Here is a 27,742-nt window from a genome sequence, read left to right as displayed (position 1 = left end):
CATAAAATCCGATGAGGGTGAAAACACTTCCTAGCAGAATCTTTGGGACACAGCGAAAGCAGTGCTCAGAGGTCAATTTATATCAATAAATGCACAACATACAAAAAGAAGGAAGGGCCAAAACCAAAGATTTATCACTACAACTTGAACAAATAGAAGGGGAGCAACAAAAGAAACCCTCAGGCACCAGAAGAAAGCAAATAATAAAAATTTGAGCAGAATTAAGTGAAATAGAGAACAGAAAAACAATTCAAAGAGTTAACAAGACCAGAAGCTGGTTCTTTGAAAAAAAAATAACAAAATTGATAAACCACTGCCAAACTGACAAAAGAAAATCAGAAGAGGAAGCAAATAACCCAAATAAGAAGTTAGATGGGTGATATCACAACAGACTCAACTGAAATTAAAAGAATCATACCAGATTACTACAAAAAATTGTACTCTAACAAATTTGAAAACCTAGAAGAAATGGATGAATTTCTAGAGACACACTATCTACCTAAACTAACACAAACAGAGGAAGAACAACTAAATAAACCCATAACAAAAGTAGAGATTGAAACCGTAATTTAAAAGCTCCCAATAAAAAAAAAAAAGCCCTGTCCCGAATGGCTTCACTGGAGAATTCTACCAAACTTTCAAAGAAGAGTTAACACCACTACTACTAAAGGCATTTCAGAGCATAGAAAATGATGGAATACTGCCAAACTCATTGTATGAAGCCAGAATAACCCTGATATCAAACCTGGGTAAAGATACCACAAAAAAAAAAAAAAGAAAATTACATACCTACATCCTTCATGAACTTAGAAGAAAAATCCTCAACAAAATTCTAGCCAATAAAATTCAACAATGTATCAAAAATAATAATGATAATTCACCATGACCAAGTGGGATTCATACCAAGTATGCACTGAACGTTCAACATTAGAAAAACAATTAATGTAATCCATCATATAAATAAATATATAAATAAAAATAAAAAAAATTTATTGTGCTTTAAGTGAAAGTTTAAAAATCAGGTCAGTCTCTCATACAAAAATTTATATACACCTTGCCATGTACTCCCAGTTGCTCTCCCCCTAAGGAGACAGCACACTCCTCCTCTCCACTCTGTATCCCCCATGTCCATTCAGCCAGCTCCTGTCCCCCTCTGCCTTCTCATCTCCCCTCCAGACAGGAGCTGCCAACATAGTCTTGTGTGTCTACTTAAGCCAAGAAGCTCACTCCTCACCAGTATCATTTTCTGTCTTACAGTGCAGCCCAATCCCTATCTGAAGAGTTGGCTTTGGGAATGGTTCCAGTATTGGGCTAACAGGAGGTCTGGGGACCATGCCCTCTGGGACCCTTCTAGCTTCAGTCACGCCATTACGTCTGGTCTTTTTATGAGAATTTGAGGTCTGCATCCCACTGTTCTCCTGCTCCATCAGGGATTTTCTGTTGTGTTCCCTGTCAGGGCAGTCACTGATTGTAACGGGGCACTATCTAGTTCTTCTGGTCTCAGGCTGTAGTTTCTGGTTTATGTGGCACTGTCTCTTGGGCTGATAATTAACTCGTGCCTTTGGTGTTCTTCATTCTCCTTTGTTCCAGGTGGGATGAAACCAAATGATGCATCTTAGATGGCTGCTTGCTAGTGTTTAAGACCACAGACACCACTCACTAAAGTGGGATGCAGAATGTTTTAATAATTTTGTTATGCCAATTGACCTAGATGTCCCCTGAAACCATGGTCCCCAGACATCTGCTACTCTGGCCTTCAAAGCATATTCTGGAAACTTCTCTGCTTTTGGTTTAGTCCAGTTGTGCTAACCTCTCCTGTACTGTGTTGTCTTTCCCTTCACCAAAACTAGTTCTTGTCTACTATCTAATTAGTGAATATGTCTCTTCCTCCTTCCCTCGCCATCGTCATAATAATCAAAGAGTATTTTCTTCGGTGTTTAAACTATTTGAGTTGTTATAACAATGGTCTCATACAATATTTGCTCTTTTGCAACTGACTAATTTCAGTCAGCATAATGCCTTCCAGATTTCTCCATGTAATAAGATCTTTCACGGATTCATCATTGTTCTTTATTGTTCTATAGCATGCCATTGTATGAATATACCACAATTTATTTATCCATTCATCCGTTGGTAGACACCTTGGTTACTTCCATATTCTTCCTATTGTAAACAGTGCTGCAATGAACACAGGTGTGCATATACCTGTTTGTGTGAAGGCTCTTATTTCTCTAGGATAAATTCCAAGGAATGAGATTGCTGGATCATATGGTAGTTGTAGTTCTAGTTTTTAAGGAACTGCCAAATTGATTTCCAAAGTGGTTGTACTATTTTACATTCCCACCAGCAATGTATGAGTGATCTAGTCTCTCCACAACCTCTCCAACTTTGATTATTTTGTGTTTTCTGGATTAATGCCAGCCTTATTGGAGTGAGATGGTATCTCATTGTCATTTTGACCTGCATTTCTCTAATGGCTAATGATCCTGAGCATTTCCTCATGTATCTGTTAGCTTCCTGAATGTCTTCTTTGGTGAACTGCCTGTTCATATCCTTTGTCCATTTTTAAGTGTTTTTTTTTTTTTTTTGTCTTTTTATTGTTGTGTTTTTGCAGTATCATGTAGATTCTAGAGATCAGATGCTGATCGCAAATCTCATAGCTAAAAACTTCTTCCCAGCCTGTAGATAATCTTTTTACTCTTTTGGTGAAGTCTTTGGATGAGCATAGTGGTTTCATTTTTAGGAGCTCCCAGTTATCTAGTTTCTGTCTGGTGTTTGTGCATTGTTAGTAATGTTTCATATACCATTTATGCCATGTATTAGGGCTCCTAGCATTGTCCCTATTTTTTCTTCCATGATCTTTGTCATTTTAGATTTTATATTTACGTCTTTGATCCATCTTGAGTTAATTTTTGTGCTTGTGCAAGGTATTGGTCTTGTCTCATTTTTTTTGTAGATGGATATCCAGTTATGCTAGCACCATTTGTTAAACAGACTGTCTATTCCCCATTTAACTGAATTTGGGCTTCAGTCAAATATCAGCTGCTCATATGTGAATGGATTTATGTCTGGATTCTCAATTCTGCTTCATTGGTCTATGTATCTGTTGTTGTACCAGTTCCAGGCTGTTCTGACTACTGTGGTGATATAGTATGTTCTAAAATCAGGTACTATGAGGCCTCTCACTTTGTTCTTCTTTTTCAGTAATGCTTTACTTATCGGGGGCCTCTTTCCCTTCCATATGAAGTTGGTGATTTGCTTCTCCATCTTGTTAAAATATGTCCTTGGAATTTGGATTGGAATTGCATTGCATCTATAGATCACGTGGGTACAGATCACTTTTGGTAGAACAGACATTTTTACAACGTTGAGTCCTTCTATCCAGGAATAAGGTATGTTTTTCAACTTACATAGGTCTCTTTTGGTTTCTTGCAGTAGTGTCCTGTAGTTTTCTTTGCATAGGTCTTTTATGTACCTTGTTAGATTTATCTCTAAGTGTTTTAACTTCTCAGGGGCTACTGTCAATGATGTGGATTTGGTGATTTCCTCTTCGACGTTCTCTTTATTGGTATAGAGGAATCCAACTGATTTTTGTGTTTCTCTTGTACCCTGGTACTCTGCTGAACTCTTGTATTAGTTTCAGTAGTTTTCTTAGGAATTATTTTTTAACATCAAAATCTTAATAATATCAACCAAAAAAGCTCCCACCAGAATGTTATCACATAGCATATGATGGAAAAAAAAAAGAAAAAATAAACATCACAGACTTCTTTATGAATAAAAGGAAATGGGCATTTGATTATTTTCAAGATTGAAAGGTTCTATTGCAGCCATAAAGTTAATTTAACATAAAACATAGCTTTTCTTTGTTACCCTGAGCCTCTCAGGAGGGCAGTGATCAAGAATGATAGTTTGATCTGAATCAGAAAATACTAGTTATCATTCAGAAGGTGAAATTTTCAACCATCCTTTACTGTTCTCCTATATAAAACTTAATTGTAGGGTCTTAGAGTTGCATACTTGAAAATGAATAGTATGCAAATATGTTCATTTTGCATAACATAAACATAAAAGATGAGGAAGATACACCTTAAGACATAAGAAAGAATACTTAAAAAAATGTACAATGCCTTTGTGCATAAATGAAAGTATTTGAGCAAAAGAGTTACATTAACAAAGATTAAAACCACAATGAATTTACTTACTCAAATACTAAACTGAAAGGCATTCTTTTAAATATTTTATTTTAATCATGTATGTTTTAGTCATTCAGAATTGTTTAATGTCAAAAATCCTGAAGTAAATTTTATACTGTGAAACTTCAACTTTTTTGTTTAATCCATTTTTTAAGTCACAGAAGTATGCTGTATTTCTATTAGTATTGTTGATGTTGATAGTTGCTGACTCATAGCAACCTTACATTGCCTGATTTTGTGAAATCTTTATGACTGTATATTAAAAATTATTTTTTAATTTTTTACATAATTTTCCCAATTACTTAAAAATAATTATGTAATTATTGTATATCATTGATATTTATATTCAGGGATTAGGGGTTACTTGATAAGCACCTTTTCTTTATCAAATTGAATAATAATTTTATGAAGTTTGGATTTACACATTATGTTCTTTGTCTTTACATTGTCAATCACTGTTAAACTTTCAGAGAACTGGAAACGAAGATTCAGCATCTTTGCAACTCCAGCATAATCCCAGCTGGTTTTAACCCTAGGAATTTCCATATAAGGTAAGCATGCTCTTTTTTTCATTTTCTTTTAATGATAGAGGCGATATCCCTATAATGCTTTGTATTCTCCATAAGTGCATGTCTGAAACCAGGAAAGGCCTGCCTCGTATGCACCTCTATTGCTGAGCACCTTGAAACGTCATATACTTCCCTCTCTGAGACACTGAAGTTTCAAATTTAATACTATATTAAACATACTGTTTGAACTCTGAAATCTTTTGTTTGGTCATTTATTATTTTTCTTACTTTACGGGGTAATAAACCAAAAAAAAAAAAAAACTCTTTGCTGCCAAGTTGACTCTGACTCATAGTGACCCTACAGCACAGAGCAGAAGTGTCCCACAGGGTTTCCAAGGAGCCATTGGTGGATTCAAACTGACCTTTTGGTTAGCAGCCAAGCTCTTAACCACTTTACCACCAGGGCTCCTTAACAGCACAGTTCAATTTGTTTAAATAAATTTATGAATGGAATATTTAAAAGAACCATGGTATTTCTTTATAAATGACTTTACTTTCGAGCACTCAATAATTAAGAATATTAGGTAACTGGAGAAAGGATTTTAAGTCCACAAATATTTAAATAGAATGATTATTCTCTTTCTGCTAATCTCCCTTTCCCTAAGTGATGATTCCTTAAACTATTAAATCAATTGCCTATTTCTGTTAGAAACTAAACTAAATCAAATTCAGTAGCCACAAGAAAAAGTTATGAAATATTAGGAAAAAAAACTTAAAATCTTATCTATGAAGTTCAATAGGCAAGAGATTCTAAAAAGGCCTTAGAGTAAAATGGCAGAAAATCGTTCATCTGTGGCCTTTGATATTGAAATCGCAAGTGGTAAAAAGACTAGCTACTGCTGAGTTAGTGGAAAGTATCCAATACTATTGAGGAAGTCAGTAGTATGAAATACCTTTGAGGGTAATAGAAAGGTTGTCATTATGTGTCATTGTACCAGAAATGGATCATCAAGTAGGAGGTCATCACTGTGCTATCACAGGTTCTCTGCCCGAGCAATGTTTCACACAGGGAGATATGGGAATTATAAACGTAAGGCAGCATCTCCAAGTCTGCGGTGCAAGCATGCTATCGAACAGCACAAAGATTCCGTAAAAGTGAATGTAAAAGAATTTGATTTTCAGCTAGCCTTAATAGTTGGCACTAGTGATAAAAACGCCACAGACCTGTGAACAACACACTGCTGTGGAAGTCTTTCAGAAACACTTCACAACAAAGTTCAGACTGAAAAGAAGTAAAGAAAGTAAATGGGGGATACTTGGAATATGTAATAAATGCTTCTATTTTGTAAATGGAGTCACTGGGTGGTGTAAACGGTTAACATGATCAGCTGCTCATTAAAAGGTTGGTGGTTTGATTCCATCCAGAGGCACCTCAGAAGAAAGGCCTGGCAACCTACTTTCAAAATATCAGGCATTGAAAACCCTACGGAACACAGCTCTAGTCTGACACAGTTGGGCTGAAATCAACTCAATGGCGACTGTTTTTCTCTCTTTTGGAAGCGGATCAATCTTACAACAAAGTCACACTCAGAGACTGTAATAAGCCAAAACATCATTGTGACTACTCTACTGGTCCGCCATAATTATGGGGATTGTAAAAAAAGAACCCCAATTTTACTGAGACAATCTTGGTTCATGCCTGTTATTCTGTAATATTTAATAACAACAACCAACTTCATTCTCCAAAGAGTTCTGCTTTGGCCAGAATTAGACTGTCATCATGCCACTAGCAACTTACTGCCTTTCAGCTCTAAATCTACCCTTTTATAGCCTCCTCTGTGATAATAGACTGAACTGTTTAAGCTTTTTTTTTTCTTGTTTCGTGAGCATTCTGTTGATCTTGTGGTGAACAGACATTGCTTCTATTTTGTTCTCTTCTTGCCCTGTTGCACCACTCTCCAAGGGATTCTTCCCCAGCTGTGCCCAGGGCAAGGTAGTTCCTTGGCAAGCTTGCAGACCTGGTCCCGTTCTGGTGGCCACCTCACTGTGGCCCTCTCCAGGTACCACCTCCCCATTGGTGAGTGGGATTTTGATGCAACAGCTCTTTCTGTGTTCTCACACACTAGCATCAGGCCACCTGTGACGCAGATGGTGTTTCCTGCTTGCCTGGCAACTGTAGTCCAGATCTGGCCACAGAAATCCAGAGAGTTTCTCTGCCATCCAGTGGGGTCCAACCACATCTTCTCCAATGAGATCTAAAGCACAGCCTTGGGCAGTTTTAAGAGGGGATCTCTCATCCAAGTTGTTGCTGTCTTTTGGTATCTCTCATGTTGTTGTTATTAGGAACTGTCAAATAAGTACAACAGAGCCCTAGGTACAAGAGAATAAACACTGCATGATCCTGTACCATCCTCACAATTGTTGTTATGTTTGAGCCCATCCTTGTAGCCACTGTGTCAATCTACTTCTTTGAGGGTATTCCTCCTTTTGGCTATTCCTCTGCTTTACCAAGCATCATGTCCTTCTCCAAGGACTGGTCTCTCATGAAAACATGTCCAAAGTATGTGAGATGAAGTCTCACCATCCTCACTTCTAAGGCGCATTCAAGCTGTACTTCCAAGACAGATTTGCTCATACTCTGGCAGTACATGGTATATTCAATATTCTTTGCATACAGAATGATTCAAAGGCAGCTATTCTTCTTTGGTCTTCCTTACTCATTGTCTAGCTTTCTCATGCATATGAGTTGACTGAAAATACCATGGCTTTCATTAGGCAAACCTTAGTCTTTAAGGCGATATCTTTGCTTTTTAACCCTTTAAAGAGATTTTTTGCAGCAGACTTGCCCAATGTAATATGTCGTTTGATTTCTTGACCAGTGCATCCATGGGCATTGATTTTGGACCCAAGTGAAACAAAATCCTTGACAGCATCAATACGTCCTTAGTTTATCATGATGTTGCTTACTGGTCCAGTTGTAAGAACTTCTGTTTTCTTTATGTTGAGCTGTAATCCATACTGAAAGCTGTAATCTTTGATATTCATCAGTAAGTGCTTTAAGTCCTCTTCCATTTCAGCAGGCAAGGTGGTGTCATCTGGATAACACAAGATGTTCATGAATCTTCCTTCAATCCTGATGTGGAGATCTTCATACAGTCCAGCTTCTAGAAGTATTTGCTCAGCATACAAATTCATGAAAGGATACAATTCTGATGCACCCCTTTACTGATTTTAAACCACAAAGGATACCCTCGCTCTGTTTGAATAACTGCCTCTTGGTTCTCATAAGCACAATTAAGTGTTCTGGAAGTCCCATTCTTCACAATGTCCATAATTTGTTATGATCCACACACTCGAATGTTCTTGCATAGCCAATGAAACAGAGGTAAACATCTTGCTGGTATTCTCTGCTTTCAGCCAACATCCATCTGACGTCAGCAATGACATCCCTCATTCTATGTCCTCTTCTGAATCCAGCTTTAATTTCTCGCAATTTCCTGTCACTGTACTGCTGCAATCGCTTTTAAATGATCTTCAGCAAAATTTTACTTGTGTATGATATTAATGATATTTTTTGATAATTTCTGCATTCTGTTGGCCCAACATTCTTTGAAATGGGCACAAATATGGAACTCTTCCAGTTGGTTGGCCGGGTAACCGTCCTCTTGGCATAGATGTGTGAGCACTTCAGTGCTGCATCCCTTGTTGAAACATCTCAATTGGTATTCCATCAATTGCTGAAGCCTTGTTTTTCACTGATTCCTTCAGTGCAGCTTGGACAGCTTCCTGCAATACCATCGATTCCTGATCACATGCTCTCTCCTGAAATGGTTGAACACCCACCAATTCTTTTTGGTATAGTGACTCTGCATCTTCCTTCCATCTTCTTTTGATGCTTCCGGAGGGATCAGTCTCTGGAGAAGGACATCATGCTTGGCACAGTACAGGGTCAGCGGAAAAGAGGAAGACCCTCAATGAGGTGGATTGACACAGTGGCTGCAACAATGAGCTCAAGCATCACAATGATTGTAAGGATGCCACAGGACCCGGCAGTGTTTGGTTCTGTTGTGCATAGGGTCGCTATGAGTTGGAACTGACTCGACGGCACCTAACAACAACAACAACAACAAGGTAATCTTTTTGCTCTTTTGGTGAAGGCTTTGGCGAGAATATGTGTTTGATTTTTAGGAGCTCCCAGTTATCTAGTTTCTCTTCTGGTGTTTGTGCACTGTTAGTGCTGTTTTGTATACTGCTTATGCCATTTTTTAAGGCTCCTAGTGTTTTCCCTACTTTTTCTTCAATGATCTTTATCATTTTAGATTTTATATTTATGTCTTTGATCCATTTTCAATTAATTTTTGCACACGGTGTGAGGTATGGGTTTTGTGTCATTTTTTTGCAGATGGATATCCAGTTATGCCAGCACCATTTGTTAAATGGACTGTCTTTTCCCCATTTAACTGACTTTGGGCTTTAGTCAAATATCAGCTGTTCATATGTGGATGGATTTATGTCTGGATTCTCAATTCTGTTCCATTGGTCTATGAATCTGTTGTTGTACCAGTAATAGGCTGTTCTGACTACTGTGGCGGTATAATAGGTCCTGAAAACGCGTAGTGTGAGGCCTCCCACTTTGTTCTTCTTTTTCAGTAATGCTTTACTTATATAGGGCCTCTCTCCCTTCCATATGAAGTTGGTGATTTGTTTTTCCATCTCATTAAAAAATGTTGTTGGAATTTGGATTAGAATTGCATTGTATTTATAAGATCACTTTTGGTAGAACAGACATTTCTACAATGTTGAGTCCTCCTGTCCATGAGCAAGGTATGTTTTTCCACTTATGTAGGTCTCTTGGTTTCTTAGAGCAGTACCTTGTAGTTTTCTCTGTATAGATCTTTTACATCTCCGTTAAGAGTTATTCCTAAGGATTCTGTCTTCTTGGGTGCTACTGTAAATGGTATTGATTTGGTGATTTCCTCTTCAATGTTCTTTTTCTGTTGGTATAGAGGAATCCAACTGATCTTTTTTTTTTTTTAACTTTTGTTGAGCTTCAGGTGAACGTTTACAAATCAAGTCAGTCTGTCACATATAAGTTAATATACATCTTACTCCTTACTCCCGCTTGCTCTCCCCCTAATGAGTCAACCCTTCCAGTCTGTCCTTACGTGAGGGCTTTGGCAGCCTCCAACTCTATCCTTCCATCCCCCCTCCAGACAGGAGATGCCAACACAGTCTCAAGTGTCCACCTGATATAATTAGCTCACTCTTCATCAGCATCTCTCGCCCACCCACTGTCCAGTCCCTTTCATGTCTGATGAATTGTCTTCGGGGATGGTTCCCGTCCTGTGCCAACAGAAGGTTTGGGGACCATGACCGCCGGGATTCCTCTAGTCACATCCAGACCATTAAGTCTGGTCTTTTTATGAGAATTTGGGGTCTGCATCCCACTGATCTCCTGCTCCCTCAGGGGTTCTCTATTGTGCTCCCTGTCAGGGCAGTCATCGATTGTGGCCAGGCACCAATTAGTTCTTCTGGTCTCAGGATAATGTAGGTCTCTGGTTCATGTGGCCCTCTCTGTCTCTTGGGCTCTTAGTTGTCGTGTGACCTTGGTGTTCTTCATTCTCCTTTGCTCCAGGTGGGTTGAGACCAATTGATGCATCTTAGATGGCCGCTTGTTAGCTTTTAAGACCCCAGACGCCACATTTCAAAGTGGGATGCAGAATGTTTTCATAATAGAATTATTTTGCCAATTGACTTAGAAGTCCCCTTAAACCATGATTCCCAAACCCCCGCCCTTGCTCCGCTGACCTTTGAAGTATTCAGTTTATCCCGGAAACTTCTTTGCTTTTGGTCCAGTCCAGTGCAGTTGAGCTGACCTTCCATGTATTCAGTGTTGTCCTTCCCTTCACCTAAAGCAGTTCTTTTCAGCTAATTAATCAGTAAAAAACCCTCTCCCTCCCTCCCTGGCTCCCCCCCTCGTAACCACAAAAGTATGTGTTCTTCTCAGTTTATACTGTTTCTCAAGATCTTATAATAGTGGTCTTATACAATATTTGTCCTTTTGCCTCTGACTGATTTCGCTCAGCATAATGCCTTCCAGGTTCCAACTGATTTTTGTGTGTTTATCTTGTACCCTGATACCCTGCTAAACTCTTCTATTAGTTTCAGTAGTTTTCTTGAGGATTCTTTAGGGTTTTCTGTGTATAAGATCATATCATCTGCAAATACAGAAACTTTCACTACTACCCTACCAGTCTGCATACGCTTTATTTCTTTATCTGGCCTAATTGTTCTGATATAGGGATACCATTCTGATTCCAGAAAAAGCAATGGTCCGAAGAAGCTAGGTACAAAAAGGTACAGTAAGGCTAAAAAATGAAAAAAAAAAAAGGAAATTTAGAAGCTCAACCAGTGGCTAATATTAACATGAGTGACTGAACCCTTCCCTCCCTCTTTTATTGAGATCAACTGACATCAGGTAAGAAGATTGTCCTCTGGCCCTCCACCCAACCATATCTTTTGAAAGTCAAATTCAGCAAGCCAGGCTTTGAACAGGAAAGAAAAGACTAGCAACTTTGGTTAAACAAAAGTAGCTGGCAGGATCAATCCTGGTCAGGAACTTCCTCATAGTGAATATTTAGTTTTGTGCATAAGGAAATCCTAAAATCAATATAAGATATCTGCTCTCAGTTTCTCTCTTTGACAGTAGATTTCATGGAACAACAGTTTCCTAATAGGTCAAATGTTTGATAAGCTCTAGTTCTTCCTTAAGATTTCAGAGTCAAAGGCCCAAGTTTCTGCCCTTGAAGTTTTATATTTCCTTTTTTTGTAATCACTGCAACATAGTCTTAATCTGATTTATTATCTTGTTTTCACCAGATGCTGCAGAAAAGTTATAACACCACTAACTATAATGTTGCATTTTAAGAGATAAATGTAGTCCCACCCAAGGGACCTATCAGTTTATGTTCTGAAAACAAGACCTAAGGGCTCTATCTCTAAGTTCTTTTTGAAATCTACTGAAAAGAGTTAAAATTATCTTAATTCTATGTAAAAATATACCGTAGTGTTCTGGGGGTGATTTACCAAATTCTGTACATCTTAAGCTCACAAATTAAGCTATATGACACAGAAAGCAGAATACAGAGTCTCCATTATTTAACAGTAATGAAATTAGGGAGCAAACAGAGTTACTGCTTTCTAAGACTCTCTTTCAGGGGAATGACTAACTCTCCTGGATGCCTGGGGCCTGCAACTGACACAAATGCATGGAGTAGACCAGGTATGAGAAAGACATGAGTAATTAATTCAATCAAGAATGACAGTTGCCTAGTTATTGTTATTTTGCTTTTTAAACACTGCATCATGCTTAATAACTGTAAGGGTGAATACAAATCAAAAAGAAGGGGGGGAAAAAAAGGACACATATTCCTTCTCACCCCTGTGCAAAAAAGAAGAGTCCCAGTCTCTCTTTTTTCTTTTTTACATTTCTTCAGAACGCTTGCAATTGTAAATTCTCAGTGGCCCTATACTGACAGAGTAGAACTGCCCTAAAGCCTTTCCAAGGACTGGCTGGAGGATTTGAACTGCCAAGGACATTTTGGTTCACTGCCAAGCTCTTAACCACTTCACCACCAGGGCTCCTTTAAAAAATGCATATATATTCTTTTAAATGCCTAAGTAAACTTGCCAGTTTTACAACCCAGGAAGGTTTTCTCAAGAACCTAGGATCCATCTCTTTGAAATGTAACTAACAGAAAGGTAGCACCCCTACCTGCATGGGCCTTTAAGGTAGGTACCAGTTGCTGTCAAGTCTACTCTTGTAGATAGTTACAATTTGGAACTGGTGGCAGACTGGTTAAGAGCTTGGCTGCTAACCAAAAGGTCAGCAGTTCAAATCTACCAGTTGCTCTTTGGAAACCCTATGAGGTAGTTCTACAAACCAGTTTCTGCAGTAATCAGCCCTCAAATGGTCAGGACTTGGTCAATAACTGCCAGCTTCCCCAATTTTTTGCCTTCACTCACAACTTGGAATCAGAGAAACATACTCCCCAAACCAATTATATAGGTTGCCCTGCTTCTCCTCAACCTTCCTCCAGCTTCCCATGCGAACAGCCTCCAATAAGACCACACCCTAAGCAGCCTTCCTTTTTTTTTTTTCCACAATTAAACTTTCTCTCTCCACTGCCTGCCTCTGAGTCTCTGTAAAATACAAGTGATGGTGGCTGACTCCTCTGTCATAGCCAGCTCTGAATAAAGCACTTTTGCTTGTTCTTGAGTGGCCTTTATTTCCACAAATGAAAATACTATAGAAAACTGAAATACCTTGGTGAATTCAGTCAATTACGATGCCACTGTATTTCTCAGATTTGGTAACATTTCCTCTATTGCTAGCAAATGAAATGTCAGCTCTGAGTCATTTAATCTTTTCTTTTTCAGCTACAAAGTGATCTTTACCTGCATCAATACCATTTTTCAAAAGCGAACAATTGCTATGCCAATTGCAGGTGAAACATTTACCTCCCCTCCACGCATCAAAGGAGAAATTCAGAATGTCCCTAAGCTTTAAACTGGACATTGAGGCTGACCTGGGTCAAGAAGCCAAATCCCAGCTCTACTGCTTCCCAGCATGTGGTCTTAGCTGTTTACACTCTGCTGTTAGCTGCAGGGTGTTCATCTATAAATCTGGTTTAGTAAAGCCTAACTCTAAGGCTGGAGTAATAATTAAGTGAGATGATACATGAAAACACTCAGCCCATCACCCACCTCCAGGTAAGCATACTGCAAGTGGTGCCTTCCCAGGTTGTACCTATGGTTGCAGTTGATGTTTTGGTTACTGTCTTAGGCTGGGTTCTCTAGAGAATCAAAACCATTGAGGCTTACAAATATATACAGAGACAGAAATTTACATCAAGGAAACGGCTCACACGTTTGTAGAAGCTGAAACATTCCAAGTCCATGGGTCAGGATAGAGGCTTGGTTCTCCTGATTTATGTAGCCGCAGGGGCTGGAGAACCCAACTTTGGCCGGACAGAGAGCAGGGCTCTTGTTCACAGCCTGTAAAGATTGATGGATCCCAAGATCAGCAGGGAGGACCAAAGGTAAGCTGCTAGCTCGAGTACAAAGAACTGGAGGTTAGACGAACAGGAGCCAGCTGCAGGATATAAAGCCAGCAAAAGACCAGGAACCTTGCCAGAATGTCCACTTCTATTCAGTGCAGGCCACCTGACCAACCTCTTACTCATAGCAGATCCTAGTATGGAGGTGATCACATTATATCAAATCTCATTGTGGAAGTGATCATATCACCATAAGACTGCCAAGCTACATCACAACTGCCAAACCACTGAGAATCATGGCCCAGCCAAGTTGATACACAACCTTGACCATCACACTTACTGTTGTTACAGTTAGCAGAGAAGGTATGTGTCAGGGACAACTCATCTGCCACACTCTGAATCCTACTATTTACAATCCATGACATGTTCAATACCCAAGACAACCAGGCAAACAGTCAAGAGAACATCACCTCCTAAATGCTCTTTGGTCCCCAAAGAATAATTCATCCTACTAGAACTAAAGTCAATATTTATTAAACTGTAGGTGACACATTTTGTAAACCTCGGTATGAATGATATAATAAAAGTTTTCCAAGGAAATCTACCTACAATTGTTCTAGTTGCTTTATATCCAGTTATTTTTTCCTTTCTGAATTAATTTGCTTTTGAATACAGACTCTGGAAAGTATACTTCTGTGAAAGGGCCTAGTTTAATGGAATTAATATAAAAGAATTCAAATTTAAGAAGTAGTTTAAATATGCATAATCTATTTTAATAACAAAGCAATGGTAAAGCATTAAAACACATTCTTTACAAGTTCTAAGGTCTTTATACTGAGCCAAAAAAAAAAAAAAATCATGACATGGTGTTGTTTGCTGCCATTGAGTTGATTCTGACTCATGGGTACCTCCTGCATGTAGAGTAGAGCTGCTCTGTAGGATTTTCAAAGCTGTAGTCTTTTTGGAACAGATTTCCAGGCAGGCTTTAATTCCAAAGCTACTCTGGACAGGTTCAAACCCCTAATCTTTTGGGTACCAGTCTAGCACTTAACCATTTCCACTACCCAGGGACCTGTTCCTGACATATAGTTTTACATTTATTGAAATGATTGGCTACATTACTCATACTCATTGCTGTTGAGTCAGTTGCGACTCATGGCTACCCTACAGGACAGAGGAGAACTGCCCTATAGGGTTCCCAAGGCTGCAAATATTTACAGAAGCAGACTGCCACATCTCTCTCTTGTGGAGAGGATGGTGGGTTTGGCTGGTGGATTCCAACCGCTGACTGTTTGGTTACCAACCAAGCACTTTAACCACTGTACCACAAGTGCTCCTTATGTACACATATACACTTTTTTTTTTTTTTCATTAAAAATAAAGAACTTCAGTGTAAGGCACTGTTGTCCAAGAGTTAAATGAAGACTAAAAGTTCACACAATACCACCTTGCTCTAATGCTTCTCAAACATGTCCTTTACCCTACCACAGACATGAGGGTAATAATAGCACCCACTCAGCAAACTCTTTGAAATAGTATTCCTCTCAAAGCACGAACTGGCGTTTTTCCTCAAAAAAAAAAAAAAAAAAAAGCAAAATAACTATTTTATATTAACAACAATAATTACAGAAGAAGTGTCTTGAGAGGGGGAAAAAAAACAAACAAACAAATAGAAAACTATAGCAGCTATTTCGGCCTAGAAAAAGTTTCCTAATACTTCCTCTGTTTTTTTAACAGTCCCAAGGAATACATTTACTCTGTTGTCGTGTAATCCTCATGATAAGAAGGAATAAATTTACAAGTGTGCCCTTGGTTCAGATGGTACTTAATGAGAAGTTAAGAGCTACCTGTACAACTGGGCTGAAGAATCAAATTTCTCTTGGTCCCTTGAGGAATCAAAACAATTGCCTAATGTCACATCAAGGACAGGATCACAAATTTTTAAGAATATCTTAATTTACTCTCATGAAATACATTAGCACTGAAACCTCATGAAAGCTGGATTCAGGGATTATCAGGAGTCTGCAACGTGACTTTTAAACAAAAACAGGCGCTTTGTTCTTTACTGCTCATCTGCTCTTTTGCAGTAATAGTTTTCTGGGATAACCGTTCCTCACACGGACTGCAATGAATAGTCTTGAAAGTGCTTGCTTTGAAAGGAGAATTAACAAACTGGAATGCACACAGAGTAGAATGGCAAGAGGTATGGATAATTATCAACAAGACACCTAAAAGATACAGTTTTTTCAAGTTTTTACCAAAAATTCATCTCAAGGTAAAAAGTCATCCAGGAAAGTAAAACTTCAAGTTGATAAAGTATTGTTTATATGCACTACACCAAGCAATCCACTCAGGGTTTTAACAGTTTTAAAAATTATACCACGGTATGGATGAACAATGAATGATGTAGTTTCAATGCGGTATTACTATGATTATTAGTCTCAGAAGGGGTTTCCCCAGTATGCAACGTCTTCAACAACCAGAAAAGGCCAGCAGCTTCTCATATCCTATGGGATTCAATACAGAATGCCTGTACTTCTATAAACAAGTCCTGTACGTTAATAATTTTGTTACAGATCAAGGACTGGAGGAAGACACAGATGAGGTGCATCAAATGACCCTTAAATCGTTCACAAGTAGAGATGAAATTTGATATATAAAGGTGGATAAGTTCGAGAGGTAGATCAACAGCTGTAGTTAGCTGATTTACAACTTCCATTGAATGTAAGGACATGTCCATATTGACCAGGCCTGAAACATACTTGTTTATCTGCTTTGACTGCGTTAATTTCAGCAGCATTTCTATAGTAACTAGAGAGTTGTTTTCCATGAGATCAGGAAGATTGGCTGGAATCAGGCCAATGTGATAAACAAGTCTTGCATTTTTTTCTAAGTCACCAAGGAATGTGCTTGTTGAGCAGATAAGGGGTGTTTGAAGGCTTTGGCCATTATTTGCTTCATCTCTACACCAGTGCTATTCTTAACACACATTGATGTATCCCACTGAATTGCATGGTCAGTCTCTGTTGGATTTAGCCACGTCAACTCATCCTCACAAACGTGGAGTGGAGGTGTTAGACAAACGATGGCCAAAAATGGCTTTCAATAGATGGTTTTGGAACACTGACTAAAGCTTCTGTGTTTTGAGAGACAATCAAGCTGTCAAATCCAGAGTTGGAAGAATCGAGGTCTGGGTCACTGCGAATACTAGGGAAGCTAGCTTTACTCTGGGTTGGAGATCTGAATGACCCTCAGCTAAGGCTACCTGAAGCCCACTTATGTCCACAGACCGGCCCCTGTTTCCAACACCCATGAAAGCAATCTGGAGAGATGTCTTTTAGAAGAGTTCCCTTGGTGGTGCCAGCATCAGCTGGGAAAGAAAAAAACTTTTCTGTTGGAGTTATAGGAGGTAAAAATCCTGAGAGTGGTGGCCAGTCCAGCTGCTGGCCGCCACATGCAGGCTTCACAGGACAGGATTGAGCAGGTGTTTGAAACTGGCAACAAAGGGGGTGGCAGCGAGCAAACTGAAGTTGTCAAGGATTTCTTTTTACTTGAATCCACAATCAATACCCATGGAAGGAGCAGTCAAGAAATCAAAAGACACATTGCTCTGGGCAAGTCTGCTGCAAAAGACCTCTTTAAAGTGTTGAAAAGCAAATATGTCACTTTGAGGACTAAGGTGCGCCTGACCCAAGCCATGGTATTTTCAATCCCATCGTATACATATGAAAGCTAGACGATGAATAAGGAAGACCAAAGATGAATTGACACCTGTGAATTGTGGTATTGGTGAAGAATACTGAATACACCATGGACTGCCAATAGAATGAACAAATCTGTCTTGGGAGAAATACAATCAGAATGCTCCCCAGAAGCAAGGATGGCGATACTGTGTCTTACATACTTCAGACATGTTGTCAGGAGGGATCAGGCCCTGAAGAAGGACATCACGCATGGCAAAGCACAGAGTTAGCGGAAAAGAGGAAGGCCCTCAACGAGGTAAACCGACAGTGCCTGCAGGAATGAGCTCAAGCGTAATAATGATTGTAACGATGGCCGAGGCCCGGGCAGTGTTTCTTCCTGTCGTGCATAGTGTCACCATGAGTCAGAACTAGCTCGATGGCACCTAACAACAACATGCTGTCCTACACCCACTGCCATCAAGTCAATTCCAACTCAGCAACCCTATAGGACACAATAGACCTGCCTGATAGGCCGTCCAAGGAGTGGCTGGTGGATTTGAACTACCAACATTTTGGTTAGCAGCCAAACACTTAACCACTGAGCCACCAGGGCCCCAAAAACACAGTTGGCAGCAGTGGGATTCGAACCCATGACCCCACAGAGACCAGAGCCATAATCCAGTCCCGTAGACTGCTCAGCCACTATACTGCTCATTATACTTCCCTAGTTAAAAGGTAAGAGGCACTGGTGGTTCAGTGATCTTTCCATGGGGGTGATCCTGCTTTGATTCCCAGCCAACGCACCGTATGTGCAGCCACCACTTATCTGTCAGTGGAGGCTTGCATGTTGCTATGATGCTGAGCAGGTGTCCGCAGAGCTTCCAGAGTAAGATGGACTAGGAGAAAGGACCTGGTTATCTACTTCTGAGAATCAGTTAATGAGAGCCTTGTGAATCAAAACTATCTGGTGTTCTTTTATGCACAGGGTAACCATGGGGTGGGGGGTCACTCCTCAGCAGCTAACAACAATAACAGCTAAGGGGTAGGGTGGTGTCTGGATCAGGCTGCATGCTGGAGTCCTTGACTTCTAATCTTTTAATGGCCAGACTGTCGATCTTGGACATGATTCTTCACCTCTCTAAGTCTTAGTTTCTTCTTGAGTAACATGGGAATTATAATAACCGCTTTCCCTAATTTATAGGTAGTTAGAAGATGTTTCCTGAAATGCCTTGAAAATTCTAAGAAGCTATACAAATGAGACATAGTATTAAACATCTCACGATAAGGTAATTTAACATAATTTTCTATCTATAAGTTACTTAAATGTATTAACTCCAAACAGTGAATTAAAATATATTTACACTAGCATATGCCCTGATGGTTCTAACTCATAGCATACCCTCAGCTGGACATTGTTGGAGAATCAGGTATTTATCAAGTGCAATTAACATCTCAACCACCCGTCTGTTGGTTTGTCATACTGTGGTAGTTAGCGTGTTGCTATGTATGAGGTTGGAAGCTATGCCAATCGTATTTCAAATACCGGCAGGACCATACATGGTAGACAAGTTTCAGTGGCACTTCCAGACTAAGACAGACTTAAGAAGAAAGGCCTGGTGATCTATTTCTAAAAATCAGCCCATGAAAACACTATGGATCACAAAAGAATATTGTCCAATATAGTGCTATAAGATGAGCCGCCTACGTTGGAAGGCATTCAGGACGACAATGAACTCGAACACATCAATGACGGTGAAGATGGTGCAGCACTGGGCAATGTTTTATTCTGTTCTATATGGGGTCACCTCAGTCACCTCAGTCATAGCTGACTCAAGGCACCTAATAACAGCAACAATTAACATCTATTGCATCAAGTTTTCTTTCACTGATGTTAAGGACCATGACTGTGCTTCTCTCTTAACAGTGACTGTCCTTAACAATATGTAAGATGTAGTCAGTGCCTAATCATATATTGAGTTTATATATTGAATTTACTTAGTGGTAGAGGTTTGTATTTCTAGGGCTTCATTTGGTCACCTATCTGAGCGGCCTTCTTTTATGTCCCATTGTTCTAAATTATAAGAAACGCTGTTACCTACAGCTCCCAACCAGAGAAGGCTGCTGTACAGGACCGCACAAGGGGCTGTACCCAGAGATATGGTAAAAACAGGCTGGGATTATAGGAGGTGACTTAAGTATGGAAAACAGGTGGGTTTAGCTAGGTTATGCAGGCTTCCTGGGGACCGGCCAACTTGCATAATTCTATGGGTTCCAGGGACATAGGGGCTGTTCCTAGGTGTTTGGTACTAGACCCAGGATAATTAAGTCAGGTGCATAGTACACAGGAGTGTGAGAACCCGATGAGGGTTGTGGTTGGAGAGTGGACTTAAACAGCTACTAAAGAAGGTGAACTGACTGGCTTCCAGCCAGGGGCTCTAAACTGAGTCAAGACAATATCTGTTTAAAAACTATAGTAAAACTGTGGACCAGGCAATGCTTGCCCCTCCCCTAGCAGAACTACAATACTTTGTAGTTCTTCGGGTAAATAAATAAGTGGTAGGAATAAAAGGGAAATTTCTCAATTCAAAAAAGGGCATCTACAAAAATCTCCACAGCTAACATGATACTCAGTGGACAAAGACTGAGAACATTCCCATTAAGTTCAGGAACAAGAACGAGATGCCTACTTTCACCACTCATATTTAACATCATTCTGGACATCCTACCAGAGTAATTAGGTGAGACAGAAGAAATCAAAGGTACCCAGGTAATGAAGGAAGAAGTAAAACTATCTCTTTTTGCAGATGACAAGTATATACATAGAAAACACCAAAGAATCTACAAAAAAGCTATTAGTACTTATAAATGAATTCAGCAAAGCAACAGTGTGCAAGATCAATACATAAAAATAAGCACGGTTTCTGTACATCAGCAATCTGCAAAAAGAAGAAATACTAAAATATTACTATTTACAATGGCATTTAAAAAATAAAATACCTATGAATAAATGTAGGTAAAATCCCTATTTACAAAAAAGTATAAAACATTGTTAAAAGAAATCAAAGAAGACCTGAATAACTGAAGAACATTCCATGTTGGAAGACTTTATACAATTAAAATGTCGATACTACCCAAAGCAATCTATTAATTCCACGCCATCTCCATCAAAATTCCAACAGCATCTTGACAGAAAAGAAAAAGGCAATTCTCCAATTTATATGGAAGGGCAAGGGATCCCAAATACTGAAAGGAACCTTGAAGAAGAATAAAGCAGAAGGGCTCAAACTCTCATACTTCAAAACCTACTACAAAGCTACACTAATTTAAACATCCTGGTACTTGTATAATAATAGACATAGAAACCAGTGGGATAAAATTGACACTACAGGAATATATCCATAGATATGTGGTCAACTGATTTTCAACACAAATTCTAAATTCATCCAATTGGGGAAGGAAAAGTCCCTTCAATCAGTAGTGCTGGAAAAATTGGATATCCACATGCAGAAGAATAAACTAGAAACCAGCCATTACATGATGCACAAAAACCAACTGAAAATGGGTCAAGGACCTTAATTTGAAAATGAAATTCACAGAAGAGAATATAAGGACTAAGTATTTTTTGGTAGGTATCAGATATAATAATAAAAGGCATGAGCAACAAATGAAAAAAAAAGACAAATGGGGCCTCATAAATATTAAATATTTCTGTTCATTAAAAAAAATTATCAAAAAAGTGAAAAGACAGCCTACATAGTGGGAGAAAAAATTTAGGAACCCTATATCTGATAAGGAAACCCTGATGGCCGCAGTGGTTAAGTGCTACGGCTGCTAAAAAAAGGGTTGGCAGTTCAAATCCACCACACACTCCATGGAAACTCTATGGGGGAGTTCTACGTCATCCTTTTGGGTTGCTATGAGTTGGAATCAACTGGACGGCACTGGGTTTGGTTTGGTTTTATATCTGATAAAGGACTAATATACAAAATTTATAAAAACTTCTACAGAGGCAGAGCCAAGATGGTGGAATACACAGACACTTCCGGAGAGCCCTCTTTACAACAAAGACCTGAAAAAAAAAAATTGAAAAGAATATTATGATAAGCTAGGAGCCCTGAGCTTCGAAGGCAAGCTTAGAAAATGAACTGAGGGGGAGTGGAAGAGACCGTTCAGAAGCAGAGAGGAGTTACCACACCTGAATCGCCGGACGCACTCAGGCACCATTCCTGGTCCGGCAGCGGCAGGTTGGTACTAGCGTTCCACCAGTTTCCTAAGGGAGAAGCAGCCAGCCACAAAGTCCACTCACACCTCCGGAACCTGAGAAGAATGGCGCTCTCGGAAAAGCTAAGTACTTGCGTATATTTTGCCGTGCCCCGCCCCACCCCAAAACCGGCTTCAGCGGCTGAATTCCCTGGGCCTGAGATAGGCCCTGTTGCACCTAGAGCCATCCTCCCAACCTTGGAGAAGGAAAAAATTTGCAATTGGGGGAAAAGATAATTTGCCAGCTCCACTAAGCGGGGGAGCTCAGGACAGAAGCAGGTCCCATCCAGGCATAAATGGTCCATGGACTTTCAGCATCTTTCCCTTCTGCATGGACCTCTGTGGGCCTATTTCAGGAGAATAGGCCCTTGTTGGCAGACTCCAACTGTTTCAGCTGTGTGGTGGAGAGGTGGGTGTTTGATGTTTGACTTTGCTTTGCTTTGCCAGGGTCCTCATCTACCCACATCAGGGGCCTAAGGACTGGTAGCTCCACCAGGTCACCCAGCCACCTGTGACACGGGTCCAATGATAACTGATACCTCCCAGTCCTTACAACCAAAAACACTGGATGCCCATGGTCCGTCTGCAGAACCCACCCACCTGCACACTCTAGGGAACAGGGACGTGCTTTCCTCAGAGACACTCGGGGGTTGGTTCTCAGCCTCCTGGCCTTGTTCAGAGCATGATCCCCTGCTGCAATCAGTTACGGGTACATACACCAATCACCCCTGCCCCTCTAAGACTGTAGGACAGAGCCTGTACCACACACATGATGATCAGCTACCTGGACACCTGAGCTGAATTCATACAAGAGAAGTGAATGGACTCCTAGACTGATATACCTGATAACAGCTCTAGCCATCTGAGGACACGACATCAGAGCTCCGAAGGCAAAAATAATCAAGCTAGCTCACTCCAGCAACCCATTTCAGTATCTCAAAAGAAAATCAAAGCAAGAAGCTACGACACATTAAGAAACCATAAACTAACATAATACCTCACGGATGGCTCGGAGACAACAGTAAATACCAAGTCACATAAACAAACAGACCGTGATCACCTCAACCAGCTCTCAAAACAAAGAATCCAGGGATCTTCTAGATGAAAGTGCATTCCTGGAATTACGAAAGCCAGAACACAAAAGGCATCGGGAAGGAAATGAGGCAATATGCAGAACAAGCCAAGAAACACACAGATAAAGCAACTGAAGAAATTAGAAAGATTATTCGGGAACATAATGGAAAGTTTAATAAGCTGGAAAAATCCATAGGCAGAAAGCAATCAGAAATTCAGAAAATTAACAATAAAATTACAGAAGTAGACAACTCAATAGAATGTCAGAGGACCAGAATTGTGCAACTAGAAGCTAGAATTTCTGAACTCAAAGATAAATCACTTGGTACTAATATATCTGAAGAAAAACCAGATAAAAGAATTAAAAAAAAATGAAGAAACCTTAAGGATCATGTGGGACTCTATCAAGAGAAATAACCTACGAGTGATTGGAGTACCAGAACAGGGAGGGATAACAGAAAATACACAGAGAATTGTTGAAGATTTGTTGGCAGAAAACTTCCCTGATATCATGAAACATGAGACGATATCTATCCAAGATGCTCATCGAACTCCACATAAGGCAGATATTAAAAGAAAGTCACCAAGACATATTATAATCAAGCTTGCCAAAACCAAAGATAAAGAGAGAATTATAAGAGCAGCTAGGGATAAACGAAAAGTCACCTACAAAGGAGAGCCAAAAAAAAATAAGCTCTGACTACTCGGCAGAAGCCATGCAGGCAAGAAGGCAATGGGATGACATATTTTAAAAAATTAAGGAAAAAAAATTCCCTGCCAAGAATCATATATCCAGTAAAACTGTCTCTTAAATATGAAGATGAAATTAAGACACTTCCAGATAAACACAAGTTTAGGGAATTCGTAAAAACCAAAACTACAAGAAATACTAATGGAAGTTCTTTAGTTAGAAAATCGATAATATCAGGTATCAACTCAAGGCTAGAACGCTGGACAGAGCAAGTAGAAGTCAACCCAGACATGGAAATCCAAAAAAAAGCAAAGCAAGATTATATATATATAAAAAAAAAACTCAAAACAAGGTAACAGCAATGTTATTATATAAAAGAAGACAACATTAAAATGATAAAGAGGGACTAAGACATGTAATCATAAACCTTCCATATGGAGAGGAAGATACGGCGATACAAAGAAATAAAAGATAGATTTAAATTTAGAAAAGTAGGGGTAAAGAATAAGGGAACCATAAAGGAGACAAACTATCCTACTTATCAAAATAAAATACAAGAAAAAAATAGAGACTCAGCAGAAACAAAAGCAACAACAACAAATATGAGGAAAGGACAATTTATAAAGAAAATCTACTCAGCACATAAAATTAAGTGGGAAAAAGAAAGTGTCAAGAACACACAAAAAAGGACATCAAAATGATAGCACTAAATTCGTACTTATCCATAATTACCCTGAATGTAAATGGAATAAATGCACCAATAAAGAGACAGAGAGTGGCAAAGTGAATTAAAAAACAAGATCTGTCTATACGCTGCATACAAGAGACACACCTTAGACTTAGAGACACAAACAAACTAAAACTCAAAGGATGGAAAAAAATATATCAAGCAAACAACAATCAAAAAAGAGCAGCAGTGGCAATGTTAATTTCTGACAAAATAGACTTTAAAGTTAAATTTATCATAAAGGATAAGGAAGGACACTACATAACATTAAAGGGACAATACGCCAAGAAGATATAACCATATTAAATATTTATGCACCCAATGACAGGGCTGGAAAGTACATAAAACAAACTCTATCAGCTTTGAAAAGTGGGATAGACAGCTCCACAATAATAGTAGGAGACTTCAACACATGATTTTTGGTGAAGGGCAGGACATCCAGAAAGAAGCTCAATAAAGATACAGAAGATCTAAATGCTACAATCAACCAACTTGACCTCATAGACATATACAGAACACTCCACCCAACAGCAACCAAGTATACTTTCTTTTCTAGCGCACATGGAACATTCTCTAGAATAGACCACGTATTAGGTCATAAAGTAAGCCTTAGCAGAATCCAAAACACTGAAATATTACAAAGCATCTTCTCTGACCGTAACGCCATAAAGCTGGAAATGAATAAGAGCAAAGCATAAGAAAAAAACCAAACACTTGGAAACTGAACAATACCCTGCTCAAAAAAGACTGGATTATAGAAGACATTAAGGATGGAATAGAGAAATTCAGAGAATCCAATGAGAATGAAAACACTTCCTATCAGAACTTTTGGGACACAGGAAAAGCGGTGCAAAGATGACAATTCATATCAATAAATGCACACATACAAAAAAGAAGAAAGGGCCAGAATCGAAGAATTATCCCTACAGCTTGAACAAATACAAAGAGAGCAACGAAAGAAACCCACAGGCACCAGAAGAATACAAATAATAAAAATTAGAGCAGAACTAAATGAAGTAGAAAACAGAAAAACAATTGAAAGAATTAACAAGACCAAAAGCTGATGTTTTGAAAAAATCAACAAAATTGATAAACCATTGGCCAAAATGACAAAAGAAACACAGGAGAGGAAACAAATAACCCAAATACAAAATGAGATGGACGATATTACAACAGACCCAACTGAAATTAAAAGAATCATATCAGGTTACTATGAAAAATTGTACTCTAACAAATTCGAAAACCAAGAAGAAATGGATGACCTCCTAGAAACACACTACCTACCTAAACTAACACAAACAGAGGTAGAACAACTAAATAGACCTATAACAAAAGAAGAGATTGAAAAGGTAATCAAAAAACTCCCAACAACAACAACAAAAAAAAAACCCTGTCCCGGAAGGCTTCACTACAGAGTTATACCAAACTTTCACAGAAGAGTTAACACCACTACTACTAAAGGTATTTCAGAGCATAGAAAACGATGAAATACTACCAAACTCATTCTATGAAGCCACCATATCCCTGATGCCAAAACCAGGTAAAGACACCACAAAAAAAGAAAATTGCAGACCTATGTCCCTCATGAACTTAGATGCAAAAATCCTCGCCAATAGAATTCAACAACATATCAAAAAAATAATTCACCATGACCAAGTGGGATTCATACCAGGTATGCCGAGATGGTTTTCAACATTAGAAAAAATAATTAATGTAATCCATCACATAAATAGAACAAAAGACAAGAGTCACATGATTTTAACAACTGATGCAGAAAACGCATTTGACAAAGTTCAACACTCATTCGTGACAGAAACTCTCAGCAAAATAGGAACAGAAGGAAAATTCCTCAACATAATAAAGGGCATTTATACAAAGCCAACAGCCAACATCATCCTAAATGGAGAGAGCCTGAAAGCATTCCCTTTGAGATCGGGAACCAGACAAGGATGCCCTTTGTCACCACTCTTATTTAACATTGTGCTGGAAGTCCAAGCCAGAGCAATTAGGCTAGATAAAGAAATAAAGGGCATCCACATTGGCAAGGAAGAAGTAAAATTATCTCTATTTGCAGACGACATGATCTTATACACAGAAAACCCCAAGGAATCCTCCAGAAAACTACTGAAAGTAATAGACGAGTTCAGCAGAGTATTGGGACACAAGATCAACATAAGAAAATCAGTTGAATTCCTCTGCAACAAAAAAAGGAACATCGAAGAAGAAATCACCAAATCAATAGCATTTACAGTAGCCCCCAAGAAGATAAAATACTTAGGAATAAATCTTACCAGAGATGTAAAAGACTTATGCAAAGAAAACTACAGTACACTTCTGCAAGAAACCAAAAGAGACCTACATGAGTGGAAAAACATACCTTGCTCATGGATAGGAAGACTTAACATTTTGAAAATGTCTATTCTACCAAAAACGATCTATACATTTAATGCACTTTCGATCTAAATTCTAACGACGTTCTTTAATGAGATGAAGAAACAAATCACCAACTTCATACAGAAGGGAAAGAGGCCCCGGAAGCATTACTGAAAAAGAAGAACAAAGTGAGAGGCCTTGCTCTACCTGATTTTAGAACCTATTATACCGCCACAGTAGTCAAAACAGCCTGGTACTGGTACAGCAAGAGATGCATAGACCAATGAACAGAATTGAGAATCCAAACATCAATCCATCCACATATGAGCAGTTGATATTTGACAAAGGCCCCAAAACACTTCAATGGGGAAAAGACAGTCTTTTTAACAAATGGTGCTGGCATAAATCATACCTCACTCCAGACACAAAAACAAGCTCAAAATGGATCAAAGACCTAAATATAAAATCTAAAACAATAAAGATCATGGAAGAAAAAATAGGGACAACGTTAGGAGCCCTAATACATGGCATAAACAGTATACAAAACATTACTAACAATGCAGAAGAAAAACTAAATAACTGGGAGCTCCTAAAAATCAAACACCTATGCTCATCCAAAGACTTCACCAAAAGGGTAAAAAGATTACCTACAGACTGGGAAAAATATTTTAGCTATGATATTTCCAAGCAGCACCTGATCTCTAAAATCTACACAACACTGCAAAAATTCAACTGCAAAAAAACAAATAAACCACTTTAAAAAAGTGACAAAAAATATGAACAGACACTTCACTGAAAAACACATTCAGGTAGCTAACAGATACGAGGAAATGCTCACGATCATTAGCCATTAGAGAAATGCAAATGAAAACTACAATGAGATTCCATCTCACTCCAACAGGACTGGCATTAATCCAGAAAAGAAAACAATAAATGTTCGAAAGGCTGTGGAGAGCCTGGAAAAATTATGCACTACCGGTGGGAACGTCAAAATGGTACAACCACTTTGGAAATTGATTTGGTACTTCCTTTTTAATAGCTGGAAATAGAACTACCATACGATCCAGCAATCCAACTGCTTAGAATATATCCTAGAGAAATAAGAGCCTTTACACGAACAGATATATGCACGCCCATGTTCACTGCAGCACTGTTTGCAATAGCAAAAAG

At 39.0% G+C, this 27,742-nt stretch overlaps 2 protein-coding genes and 1 pseudogene across 2 annotated transcripts in view; 1 reads left to right on the top strand and 2 right to left on the bottom strand.

The window, feature by feature from the left end:
- Window positions 1–27,742, bottom strand: part of LOC126061817 (NUT family member 2G-like) — a 432,103-nt gene that overhangs the window by 352,637 nt on the left and 51,724 nt on the right. The gene's annotated exons all lie outside the window — the stretch shown is intronic.
- The window catches only part of LOC126061823 (NUT family member 2D-like), a 220,819-nt gene that overhangs the window by 176,601 nt on the left and 16,476 nt on the right, over window positions 1–27,742 (top strand). The gene's annotated exons all lie outside the window — the stretch shown is intronic.
- On the bottom strand, window positions 15,463–21,671 carry LOC126061696 (CCR4-NOT transcription complex subunit 11-like; annotated as a pseudogene).

Source organism: Elephas maximus, chromosome 18 (genome assembly GCF_024166365.1).
Source record: "Elephas maximus indicus isolate mEleMax1 chromosome 18, mEleMax1 primary haplotype, whole genome shotgun sequence".
NCBI lineage: Eukaryota > Metazoa > Chordata > Mammalia > Proboscidea > Elephantidae > Elephas > Elephas maximus.
The sequence above is the reverse complement of the archived record's forward strand: the minus strand, read 5'-3'. Positions and strand labels throughout refer to the sequence as shown.